This window comes from Eptesicus fuscus, chromosome 4, assembly GCF_027574615.1.
Source record: "Eptesicus fuscus isolate TK198812 chromosome 4, DD_ASM_mEF_20220401, whole genome shotgun sequence".
NCBI classification, from domain to species: Eukaryota; Metazoa; Chordata; class Mammalia; order Chiroptera; family Vespertilionidae; genus Eptesicus; species Eptesicus fuscus.
In genome coordinates, this window is record NC_072476.1 from 3,835,517 (window position 1) to 3,847,746 (window position 12,230).

Genomic DNA, 12,230 nt, shown 5'->3' on the forward strand with positions numbered 1-12,230 from the left:
GTAGCCTGGAGTGAAGGCCTGAGCCGGCCAGGGCTGCAGAAGCTTGGCTTCCTCAATCACCCAGGGCAACTCTAGCCTGCTGCTCTTCCAGCTCAGTGGCTGCCGCCACTTCTGTTGAAGTTTATTTACCTTCTATAATTGAAACTTTGTACCCTTGAGTGGATGCCTGGGCCTGCCAGGGTGTGTGGAAAGCTTGGCTTCCTCTGTGGCCGCAGCCATCTTGGTTGGGTTTAATTTGCATACTCGCTCTGATCGGCTGGTGGGCGTGCCTGGTGGGTGTGGGGGAGTGATGGTTAATTTGCATATTACTCTTTTATTAGATAGGATTAGAGGCCCAGTGCATGAATTCGTGCATGGGTGGGGTCTGGTCAGCCTGGCCAGGGGGAGGGGACACGGGCGTTTGGCCGGCTTGCCTGCTGGTCAAACTCCTGGTCGAGGGGACAATTTGCATATTGGCCTTTTATTATATAGGATATACACTGAGTGGCCAGATTATTATGTGTTCAGAGATCATCGTAATCTGGCCACTCTGTACATTACCTTCCTTAATCCACGAACTAACTTGCCAGGAGGGTTTCTTTGCTCCGGTTCCACAGATGACCCAAGTAAGTTTCATAGCGGTCAGTTCACCCACGTTAACAAAGTGGACAAGTTCTTACAAACAAAGTCAGTGAAGTGGCAGATTCAGACCTGGCTCTGCTTGGCCCGCGGGGCTGTGAGCGTAACCTCCGTTCCTGCTGCCTGTGCTTGTGTGTGGAGCACCTGGCCCAGGGAGAGGAGCCCCTGCGGCCGCTGGGCGGGGGCAGAAGCAGTCTGCACTGCAAGGAGACAGCCAGCTCCGGGCAGAGCACGCCCAGGTCCCAGGCCCCGGCCCCAGTGGGTCCTCTGCCCAAACGGGCTCCTGTACCTCCCGCTCCTCCCAGGCTGGGCGCCAGGAACCCACAGGCTCGGTTGGAGGAGGGCGAGTCAGCTCCGACAGCGTTTGGGGGCGTGTCCTGCGGGTCTGCCTCCAGTGGGCACACTTGGAAGGCAGGCTGAGGGTGCCCGCGGTGCCCACAGAGCAGGCACACTCACCCCCGGCTTTGGGTCAGGGACTGGTTATCACGGAGGCGCCGGGAAGAGGTGGCTGGTGACCGGAGGCGCCAGGAGGCTCGCGTCTCCCCTGACCCGGGGCCGGTTGCAGGCGCACGCTTTGCCTGTATTTCACTGGTGTGCAGGGGTCGCTTCGCGAGCGCCCATCATTACATTTTCCGGAAGTTTGTGAGCTGTCAGTTCATTACGGCCGCCATTAAAAATTAAATCACATAAACTTACAATTAAATATGTTACATCTAAAACAAAAATAATAAATACTCCTGATTATTTTTCTGTTCTCTCTGCCCTGGAGGTCATGTACATCTGTGGTATCTGTACGTGGAATACCACAGAGTGGTGCTACTGTGCATCCCGTCCCAATCCCATGCTCAGTGACATCACATTAGCCGCTGACGTCAGCCATGGTGGGATATTTACACCATGGAGATCAGCAGGCACTGTAGATCAGGGCTGGATTTGTTAGCTTGTTGATTGCCTAGATTTAAAGCGATGAAGAAAATATTAATAATGCATATTAAACTTAAAAGTGTGTTTTATCTGTGAATGGCAGAACAAATCAAGGAAACAGTCTTCCAGTATTCAAAACCTCTTATCTGATTCAGTCAAGAAGTTGCTCGTATCACTGAAGAATGAGTGAAGTTCTGAAACATGGTTTTGCGTTCCTCTTCCTTGTTGTTAATGTAAACAAAAATACCAACCACCCGAGCATGTCTGATCTGCGTTTAGAGAGCAGGTTGTTCAAAATGTACCCACACGTGCAGCCCGTGTGGCTCAATGGTTGAGCGTTGACCTACGTACGAACCAGGAGGTCACGGTTTGATTCCCGGTCAGGGCACATACCTGGGCTGTGAGCTCAATCCCCAGTGGGGGACCTGCAGGAGGCAGCCTATCAGTGATTCTCTCTCATCATTGATGTTTCTGTCTCTCCCTCTCCCTTCGTCTCTGAAATCAATACAAAAATATATTTTAAAAAATATACCCACACACCACTGGGTATATGTACTTCAATAAAAGGTTAAAAACAAATAGAGAAGCAGGCCAATGGACACATGGTCAAAGTAGGGTGGCTTCCTGCACAACAGTTGGTTTAAATTTTAAAAAATATATATTTTTGTTGATAGAATTACAGATATCTCCCATTTCCCCCCTCGCAGCCCGTACACCCCCCCCAGGTAGTTTTGTTTAATTTTTGTAATAAAATATATTGTAATAGAAACCTCATTCCCCAAACACAATGCTTCAGGCTTACTGAGCAACTATGCTGTTGTGTAGTATCTATTTGTGTACAGGCACTGTGATGTCCCACCACTATTTTCCAGCTGCAGTGAGTGTGTGTTTGTGTATGTGTGTGTATATGTGGGGTGTGTATTCATGTGTATATGTATACGAGTGCATGTGTATATGTTATGTATGCGCATATATGTGTATGTGTGGGCACATGTGTGAGTGTGTGGTTATGTGTGTGTTTGTTATGTAGAATAATTTGGTTCTAGCTGGATCTTTGATAAAAATCTTTGCCTCTGAATTCATATTTCCTCATTAAAATCCTAAGCAAGTCTAGGAGGTCAAGGGGTGGCCACAAAACCTGCTGACAGCAGGGGGCAGTAGAGTGAAGCAATTAAGCATGTGGGCTTTGCCACTAGCTGGCTTTGCCACATCAACCAGGTAGTTCCATGCATTTGTGATCACACACCTCTTTCAATGAGAAAGTTGCATTGGTAAATTATATTCATAATTTCTGTCCTAATATTCTAGATGTACGTATTGTAAAATACAACAAAATTGAAATTAAAAATAGAGAAAAATGGTGATATTAATAACTATTGAGGTGTAATTGACAAAATGCACATATTAAAAGTGCACAATTTGATGCTTTTAAAAAATATATACATTTTTATTTATTTTAGAGAGGAAGGGAATGGGAGAGAGAAATAGAAACATCAATGATGAGAGAGAACCATTGATCGGCTGCCGCCTGCACTCCCCACACTGGAATCGAGACCACAACCTGGGCATGTGCCCTGACCGGGAATCAAATCGTGACCTCCTGGTTCATAGGTTGACACTCAACCACTGAGCCATGCTGGCCGGGCACAACTTAATGTTTTGATATATGCATACACCCATGAAACCACCACACAATCAAGATTGTGAACATAACCGCCATGCCCAGAAGTTTCCCAGTGTGCCTTTGTAATTGCTCCTTCCCGCCATTCCTGCTCCTCTGTCCGCCATCAGCCATGGAGCTGCTTTCTTTCACTACGGATTGATTTATATTTTGTGGAGTTTTATATAAATGGCATCATACAGTTTACACTCTTTTTTGAGGGGGTCTGGCTTTCACTCAGCATCATTGTTTTGAGTTTCAAGATAATTATGGGTTAAAGCATTACAGATGGAACATAGTCATGCACTGCATAATGATGTTCTGGTCAATGATGATCATATATGATGGTGGTCTCATGAGATTATAATGGGGCTGAAAATTTTCTACTGCCTAGTGTCATCCTAGCTGCCCTAGGGCCAACGCATTACTGTTTTGGGTGGGTCTCAGTCTATTGGTAGCAATGCCCTCTGCTGGGAATGCCTGTTTCCCACAGACAACTTCCCTTTCCAAACCAACGTTGCAACTGGATTGACCCTTGTGCTTCTTATCACAATTGCAAAACACCCTTCAGAAATAGCCCTTAGGAAACTTCAACAGGAAAGAGTTTATTACTTACAGGCCCTGGAGTATACAAGACCCCCGCGAGGTCCCAGGTAGAGAGAGCGTGCTCAGGCCTGGGGTTCTGTTTTTATTGGGGTCGAGGGTGAAAGCCTAGGGCAGTGATGGCGAACCTATGACACGCGTGTCAGCACTGACACGTGTAGCCATTTCTGATGACACGCGGCCGCATGCCGAGGATGAAACATTTGCTGCTCCTGAGGATGAAACATTTGCGACTAGAGTCTTGGAGTTAGTTTTTTCCTCAAAGTGACACACTACCTGAGTTATGCTCAGTTTTTTGGCAAAGTTTGACACACCAAGCTCAAAAGGTTGCCCATCACTGGCCTAGGGTTTCACCAGCTCACTCTTTACTGGTGCATGTAAAACCTAAGAGAGCATTTAAAACAGGCAAGAGAAAAAACAAGTGGTCAGTTATCAAAATCAACCAAGATGTGAAACGAAGGAGCCTCAGTGTGGGGAGGCGGCCTGGCTCCTTGTCTGGTCCTGTGGCAGCCACTGTGTTTATTTGAGACAGCCTTCAACTATCTGAAAGTCCCCTCCAGTGTTATTGCCCATCCTGGGCCGTGTCCTCCCTCCCACCGTCCAGGTAACCTCTTTGACCAGTTTCTTAGATATCTTCCAGATTTTCTGATGCAAATTATATATATACTAGTGGCCCAGTGCACAAAATTTGTGCACAGGGAGGGGGGTGTTCCTCAGCCCGGCCTGCACCCTCTCCAATCTGGGACCCCTCGAAGGATGTCCTACTGCTGGTTTACAGGCCTAAATTGGCAGTCAGATATCCCTCTCACAATTCGGGACTGCCGGCTCCTAACTGCTCACCTGCCTGCCTGCCGGCCTGCTCGCCCCCAACTGCCACCCCCCCCACCAGCCTGATCACCTCCAACTGCCCCCCATGCCAGTGTGCTCACCCCCAACTGCCCCCCTTGCTGGCCTGTTCACCCCCATGTTCCTTCCCCACTGGCCTGCTCGCCCCCAACTGCCCCCCTGCTGGCCTGCTCACTCCAAACTGCCCCCCCCCCACCGCTGTCCTGATCATCTCCAACTGACTCAACACTGATGGTCTGCTCGCCCCCAACTGGCCCCCTGCTGGTCTGCTTACCCCAATGGCCCCGCCCCCCACCAGCCTGATCACCCACAACTGCCATCCCCTTCTGGCCTGATCACCCACAACTGCCCTCCCTCTTGGCCTCTAACCACCTCTACCTCGGCCCTGCCACCATGGCTTTGTCCAGAAGAACATCCGGAAGGTCTCCTGGAAGGTCTCCCAGTCTAATTAGCATATTACCCTTTTATTAGTATAGATAGAGACCTGCTGCACAGGTGGGGGCCGGCTGGTTTGCCCTGAAGGGTGTCCCGGATCAGGGTGGGGGTCCCACTGGGGTGCCTGGCCAGCCTGGACGAGGGGCTGAGGGCCGTTTTCAGGCTGGCCACACCCCCTTCAGGGTGGGGGTTCCCACTGGGGTACCTGGCCAGCCTGGGTGAGGGGCTGATGGCTGTTTGCAGGCTGGCCACGCCCCCCAGCGACCCAAGCTCCCAGCCCCTCCTTTTTTTCTTTTTTCAGCACCCCCTTGAGCAGAGGCCAGGGCCAGCTGGAAGCAGGTATCTGGGATTTATTTATCTTCTATAATTGAAACTTTGTAGCCTTGAGTGGAGGCCAGGGCCCGCCAGGGCGGGTGGGAAGCCTGGCTTCCTCCATCACAGGGGACAACCCAAGCCTCCTGCTCTCTCCAGCTCCATAGCCGCTGCCATCTTGGTTGGGTTAATTTGCATACTTGCTCTGATTGGCTGGTGGGCGTAGCCGAGGTACAGTCAATTTGCATGTTTCTCTTTTATTAGATAGGATAACTAGAGGCCTGGTACATGAATTTGTGTATGGGTGGGGTCCCTCAGGGTGGCCTGTGGGGATCAGGCCCCAGCTTGCACCTCCAGCCTCACAGCCCCGCAGCCCCGCCTTGGCCTAGTACCACCTGCTCACCTGCTCCACCATCCCGCCACAGTCCGCTCTTGTTGAGGTCCATCAGGGCCAGCAGCGCCTCCACTGCAGCCGCTGCCAGCACTGTGTTGCCGATGCCGGTTATGTTCTGTGCCGCCACCTGGTGGTCAGCACACATCATAGTGAGCGGTTGAACTCCCAGTCGAACGACCGCCCAAGGAGACAATTTGCATATTAGGCTTTTATTATATAGGATGAATTTCCCAACCTTTTACAGAAAAGATAGCATATTTATTCACACTGTTCTGCAATTTACTCTTTTCATTGAAATCATCTTGGAGATCTATTTTTATCAGTTTGTAGGAAGTGTTCTTTTCTCTTTTTTTATAGCTTCTTTTTAGTTATCTACCTTCTATACACCTAGGAATTGCAAGGTCAGCCAGGTCATTCTTGCACTGTTCCAGGGATGACTCCTGCTGTCATGCCCTCCAGAACTGTCCTACTTCATGCCCTTTCCCAAAACCGATTCTCTAGCCTTCTCTCCCCTTTGGCTTTAGTTCTGAGATTCCTTCCCCAGATGGGCGAAATTGTCCTAAGGGTCTATCAAAATGATGGGTTGGTACTGTTGGGTTAAAGCCAGGTGTCTCCATGGCCATCCATTAGCCTCTGAGGCACTCAAGATGGTAAATCCACTGGGTTCCAGTTTAAGCCAGTCTTCATACAAATTCTCGTTTCCCTGGTGAACTTGAAAGAGAAAGTGTATTGGTTTTCTGAGCACAGAACTATAGAGAACAGAAGTTATAATCTAGAGCAGATTTTCAAACAATGGCCCGTGGGCCAGACCAACCACCTGCCTGTTTTTATCTGGCCCGCAAGCTAAGAATAGTGTTTACATTTTTAGATAGTTGAAAAACCCCACAATATTTTGTGACACCTGGAAATGGTATAAATTTCAAAATTTAGTGTCTATAAGTAAAGTTTTACTGGAGCACAGAAACGTCCATTTGTTTAAGAATTACCTGTGGCTGCTTTTTGCACAACAGCAGAATTGTGTAGCTGTGACAGAGACTGTGGGATTTACCCAGCCTCAAATAGTCAGACCTTGGCAGAAGTGTGCCAACCCTTGATAGAGCTAATCCGCACCACAGCCCTGTAACTCCAGCTTGGCATTTGAGCTGTGAACTTCCATGTATAAATATATTGATTCTTTCTTTAAAATTATATTTTTATTGATTTCAGAGAGGGATAGGGAGAGGGAGATAGAAACATCAGTGATGAGAGAGAATCATTTGATCGGCTGCCCCCTGAACACCTCACACTGGGGATTGAGCCTGCAACCCAGGCATGTGCCATGACTGGGAATCGAACTGTGACCTCCTGGTTCATAGGTTGACACTCAACCACGGAGCCATGCTGGCCGGGCTGAATATATTGATTCTTACTACCAGACTTACTTTCTTCTCTTAGCTGGACAGCCACCCTCTGGATTTTCCTTCTCCTTCACTGACCACTCCTTCTAACCTCCTTGTCAATTCCTTCTCCTCTTCACAAATTCTAAATGTTGGAGGGTTCCCCGTGCTTAGTCCTGGGCCTTCTCTTCTCCCTTCCTTCACATCGTAGATGATCTTATCAAATTTCATAGTTTTAATACTATCTACACACTGATAACTCCCAAAATATATAGTCCTGTTAATTCCCCAATAAGATATAACAATTATACACATACTAGAGGCCCGATGCACAAAGATTCGTGCAAGAATGGGCCTTCCTTCCCCTGGCTGCCGGCACCGCCTTCACTCCAGCCGGAGCCGCCTTTCTGCCTTTGCTCTGCCAGGAGCCGCCTTTCCACCTTCCCAGGCTGCCCAGTGGCCTGGAGCTGCTGGGGCAGTGTGGAACACCTGTATCATCGCCCTGGAGACGATGCAAGCACCCTGCCCCGCCCCCCGCTGCTCAGCGTCTGCGTATGCAAATTAACATGCAATCTTTGTTGGATTAATTTGCATACTCACTCCTGATTGGCTGGTGGATGTCACAAAGGTATGGTCAATTTGCATCTTTCTCTTTTATTAGTGTAGCTATGCAACAAACAATAGAGCCCCCAAACTATATAAAGCAAACATTGATAGAATTGAAGGGACTAATAGTTCTACAATAATAGTTTGATAATTCAATACTCTTACTATTTGATAGAACATCTGGACAGAAGATCAATAAGGAAACAGAAGACTTGAAACAACATTATAAACAACTAGACTAAATAGACATATAGAAGACTCTACCTAAATGGCAGAAAATACTTCTTCTCAATGCCCATGGAACCGTCTTCAGGACAAGTCCAATGCTATTCCACAAAACAAGTGTCAATGCGTTTGAAAGTACTGAAATCTTACAAAGCATTCTTTCTAGTTATAATGGAATGAAATTAGAAATCAATAAGAGAAGGAAAACTGGAAAATTAACAAACATGAGGAAATGAAACACACTCTCAAACAGCGATGGGTCAAAGAAATCACAGAGAAAATTAGAAAATACTTTGAGATGAATGGAAGTAAAAACACAACATAGAAAACATAACCCTTGTCCCAACTTCTCTCTTGAAATCCACACTCCCACATCTGATTAACTATGTGATATTTGTATTAGGATGTATAATGAGCAGTACAAGGACTTTACATTTTTCTTCCTTTGAAAGGTACTCCTTTCTTGTTTCACTATCTCAGCTATGGCACCTTCCAGTTGCTTAGTACTAAAACCTTGGAGTTATCTTTGATGCCTCTCTTTCTCTCATTTCTTCCATCCAGTACATCACAAATCTTGTGGACTCTCCTTTCAAAATGGGGCCCAAATTTGACCCCTTCTCACAACCTTCACTGCCACACCCTGATCACCCTCACCTCTTGCTTGAACTGTTGTGGCCCCTCGGCTGCCTCCTTGCCCAGTTAAATCTACACACAGCAGCCAGAACGATTCTTGTGATGTGGTCAAAACAGAAATTGCTTTTTCTCATTTTCCAGCTGAGAACCCTACAACTGTGTCTTAAAATAAAATAAATTAAATAAAACCTGCAGCCCAAAAGACTCTGTAAGACCCTGTGAGGCCTTCTCCGGTTCAGGATGGGAACAAAATCTAAGTGTTATTCTGCTATTGGATGGTTTTGTTTAGCATTTAAACCTCTATTCTATCTGGAATTAATTTTGATAAAAGAAGCTTTATTTCCCCCCAAAAAGGCAGATGTCCCAAGTGTTTTTTATTGAGTAATCCACATTTCCCTACTGATTTGAAATGTGACTTTTATCAAACGCCAAATTCCCATATGTATTGGGTCTATTTCTGACTTTTTTGTGTTTCTTATCTGTCTATATACAGTGTATTCCTGCACTATTTCCACATTTCTTATTGGACCTTTAAATGTACTTAAAAATCCGTTAGAGCTAGTTCAACCTCCAGAGCTTTCCTGGCTATTCTTGTCTTTTTTTTTTTAAATAGCTTTATTAGGACATAATTCACATAGCATACAATTCACCCTTTAAAGTGCACAATTCAATGGATTTAGTGTATAGACAGACACATGCAACCATCACCGCGGTCAATGTTAGAACATTTCACCACCTCAGAAACAAACGCCATACCCTTTAGCTATAACCCCCTTTCCCTCTGGCTCCCCTAGTCCCAAGCCACCACGAATATACTGTCTCTATAGATTGCTTATTCTTGACATTTTATAATAAATGTAATAATAAAATATGTGGTCTTTTGGGACTGGATTATTTCCTTAATGTAGTGGTTCCCTGGTTCATCCATGTATGGCATGTGTCAGTACTTCATCCCTTTTTATGGCTGAAAAATGACCTATTATATAAACCTACTACATTCATTTATAAGTAATGCTGCTATGAATATTCATGTCCAGGTTTCTGTTTGAGCACCTGCTTTAATTCTTTGGGCTATACACTTAGGAGTGGAATTGCTCGCAGGGAAGTTGTGTCTACCTCACTGAGAAATCTCCAAACTGCTCTCCACAGCAACCACACCGTTCTACATTTCTACCGGCAATGCATGAGGGTTCCGCGTCCTGGCCAGGACTTGTTATTTTCGGTTGTTTTTGTTGTGTTTTGTTTTGTTTTAATTTCCAGCCAGTCTAGTGGGTGTGAAGTGACATCTCAGTATGGTTTTATTTGGCTCTCCCTGATGACTAATGCTGTTGAGCACACTTTGTGTGTGTGTGCTTGTTGGCCATTTGTATGTCTTCTTTGGAGCAATATCTATGCAAGCTTTTGTGCTCATTTAAGAACTGGGTTCCTTCCACCTGGACTTGGGGCTTTTGCTGCCATGGCATCCATGGGGACGATGGCATTTTTCTCCTCTCTGCTGTCCCTCATTTCTGGAGCTCCCGCGCAGGACCTGGATCTAAGAATTAAAGGTAAATGTGCTGTGTGACTGGATTTTCTTACTGCTTGCTCTTCTTACTTTAATTATTTCTGTGACTACTTCATGGCTACCTCATTTACATCTTCCCAAGTTTATCTGAAAGGAGAAAAGAAGAATGAGAAGAGGTGAAAGCTTGTGGGAAATAAAACAAGAGGCACAGGGCGAACAGGCCAGCAGATACCCCGAGAACGTTCTGAAACCTCACCAGGGAAGGAGAGAGCAAAACTGGAAAAGCTCTGTCAGGTGACCTGAGCCCCGGAGTCAGGCAATGGTCACAAACCCGAGGGGGGCGAGGCTGGTGCTCACACACCTGATGGAGAAGCAGCAGAAATGGAACTCCTCCGCCTTTTCCCCACGTTTCCCCACCTGCTGGACAGGCCCGCAAGGAGGGGCCTGATTCACCCAAGAACCTCCTGAAAAGCTGATGAGTGGTCACTTGCTCTCCAATGTCCACGGGGACTGTCCTGAGGGAAGGTCCTAAGCCTTATCTGACTGGGTGATGGAAACCGGGCAACGCAGCCCTGGGCAGCTTTTCCTGCTTCCGTTCCCAGGGGGCTCGTGGGAGTGGAGGGACGCTGGTCCCGGCAGGACAAGGAGTGACCGTGGATGCTGTACTGATGTGGGCGAGCAAGAGCAGAGCAGCTAGTTAAGAAATGAGAACTACCCATTCTACATAAAATCAGTTATGCCGTGACCTTACAGGATAATACAGGATTCACTGTAAAGTCACACCACACCTTGATTGAGCTCAAGGCAGTAAACACTTTAATATTCATAGTCATGGGAATATATGGACATAAATGGTTAGGAAAGGCGTGCTCTCTGCTTATAATAATATTTGGAATGTGCCATTTTATAACATACCAGAGAACTGGGTAAAAGTATCTACCAGAAAAATAATTTACATTTTTCCTAACTGACATCATTTATGTTGGAAGATAAGGTCATATGACTTTGGTTTCTGCCTCTTCAATCCATTTTTATCACACTATGATAATTTCAAAATTCAGTCAAACTCTTCCAAGTCTTGTAAAGAAGAATGTTTATTCTGCAATATTTCTAGAAGTTGAACTTTTATCGCTTCTCGGCCTTTTGGCTAAGATCCAGTGTAGAAGTTGAACTTTAAAGAACTTTCAAAGCTCTGTAAGCTTTAAAGTTCTTTCGATAGGTTTGCATTGTTTGCTTAACTAATGTTTGAGATTTATATAAGTTCCAGGTGGACCAATATTTAAAAAACAAAGCAATGAAAACATTTTTTATAATTGAGATACTTGTCTTTTTTGTTGTTGAGTGGTAAGAGTTCTATATTTTCCTGACTATTCTTGCATCTGCATTTCCCACCACTTGAATCTTAGTATTCCTTCATTGAGAACAGCTAGCACATTTAATACAGCTTAAAAGCAAAAAACAAACCTCAGCCTGAATCCAGTCCATTTGGTTCTGCAGGTGAAATCCTCCCCAAACATCTCCCCTTTCAATGCCCCGAACAGATGCGGCTACGAATATCGTGAAGCTGATGTAAATGCTACTTGTGTGCGAAGAGGAGTGGGTTCCAGCAAGTGTTCCTGTCGGCTTGGGGATGGGAGTAGTTAATTCCTCTCTGGCCTGATTTACTTCAAGTGGCGCTGACTCAGAGGTTATAGCTGTAGAGGCCCTTTCCAAGATCAGCATCCCACGCTGGCCTGAGGTGATTATTGCAACGGCCCAGGGACCTGTACCCCCTCCTGGTTCAGAACCTAACCCCAACTGCACTCCCAGCCTGATCCCAGCGTACCGGGGTGTGTGTGTGTGTGTGTGTGTGTGTGTGTGTGTGTGAGAGAGAGAGAGAGAGAGAGAGAGAGAGAGAGAGAGAGAGGGAAAGGGAGAGAAAGGGAACCAAGCATTCCTTCTGCCAGTTGCTTAATCCTTGGGGTACCAGAAAGAGAAGCAAGCACTTCTTAGATCAATATTTTCAAGGCTTCTCTGATGCAAGTCTCTGCCTGGGGCTGGAGCTTCAACTGTTTCTCCAGCTTTTCTCTCTCCAGGACGGATATGAACTTGAAC

General features: G+C 46.3%; 1 pseudogene; it reads left to right on the forward strand.

The window, feature by feature from the left end:
- The first annotated feature begins 11,263 nt into the window (after positions 1–11,263).
- LOC114226845 (U2 spliceosomal RNA) lies at positions 11,264–11,413 on the forward strand (annotated as a pseudogene).
- Positions 11,414–12,230: the final 817 nt, after the last annotated feature.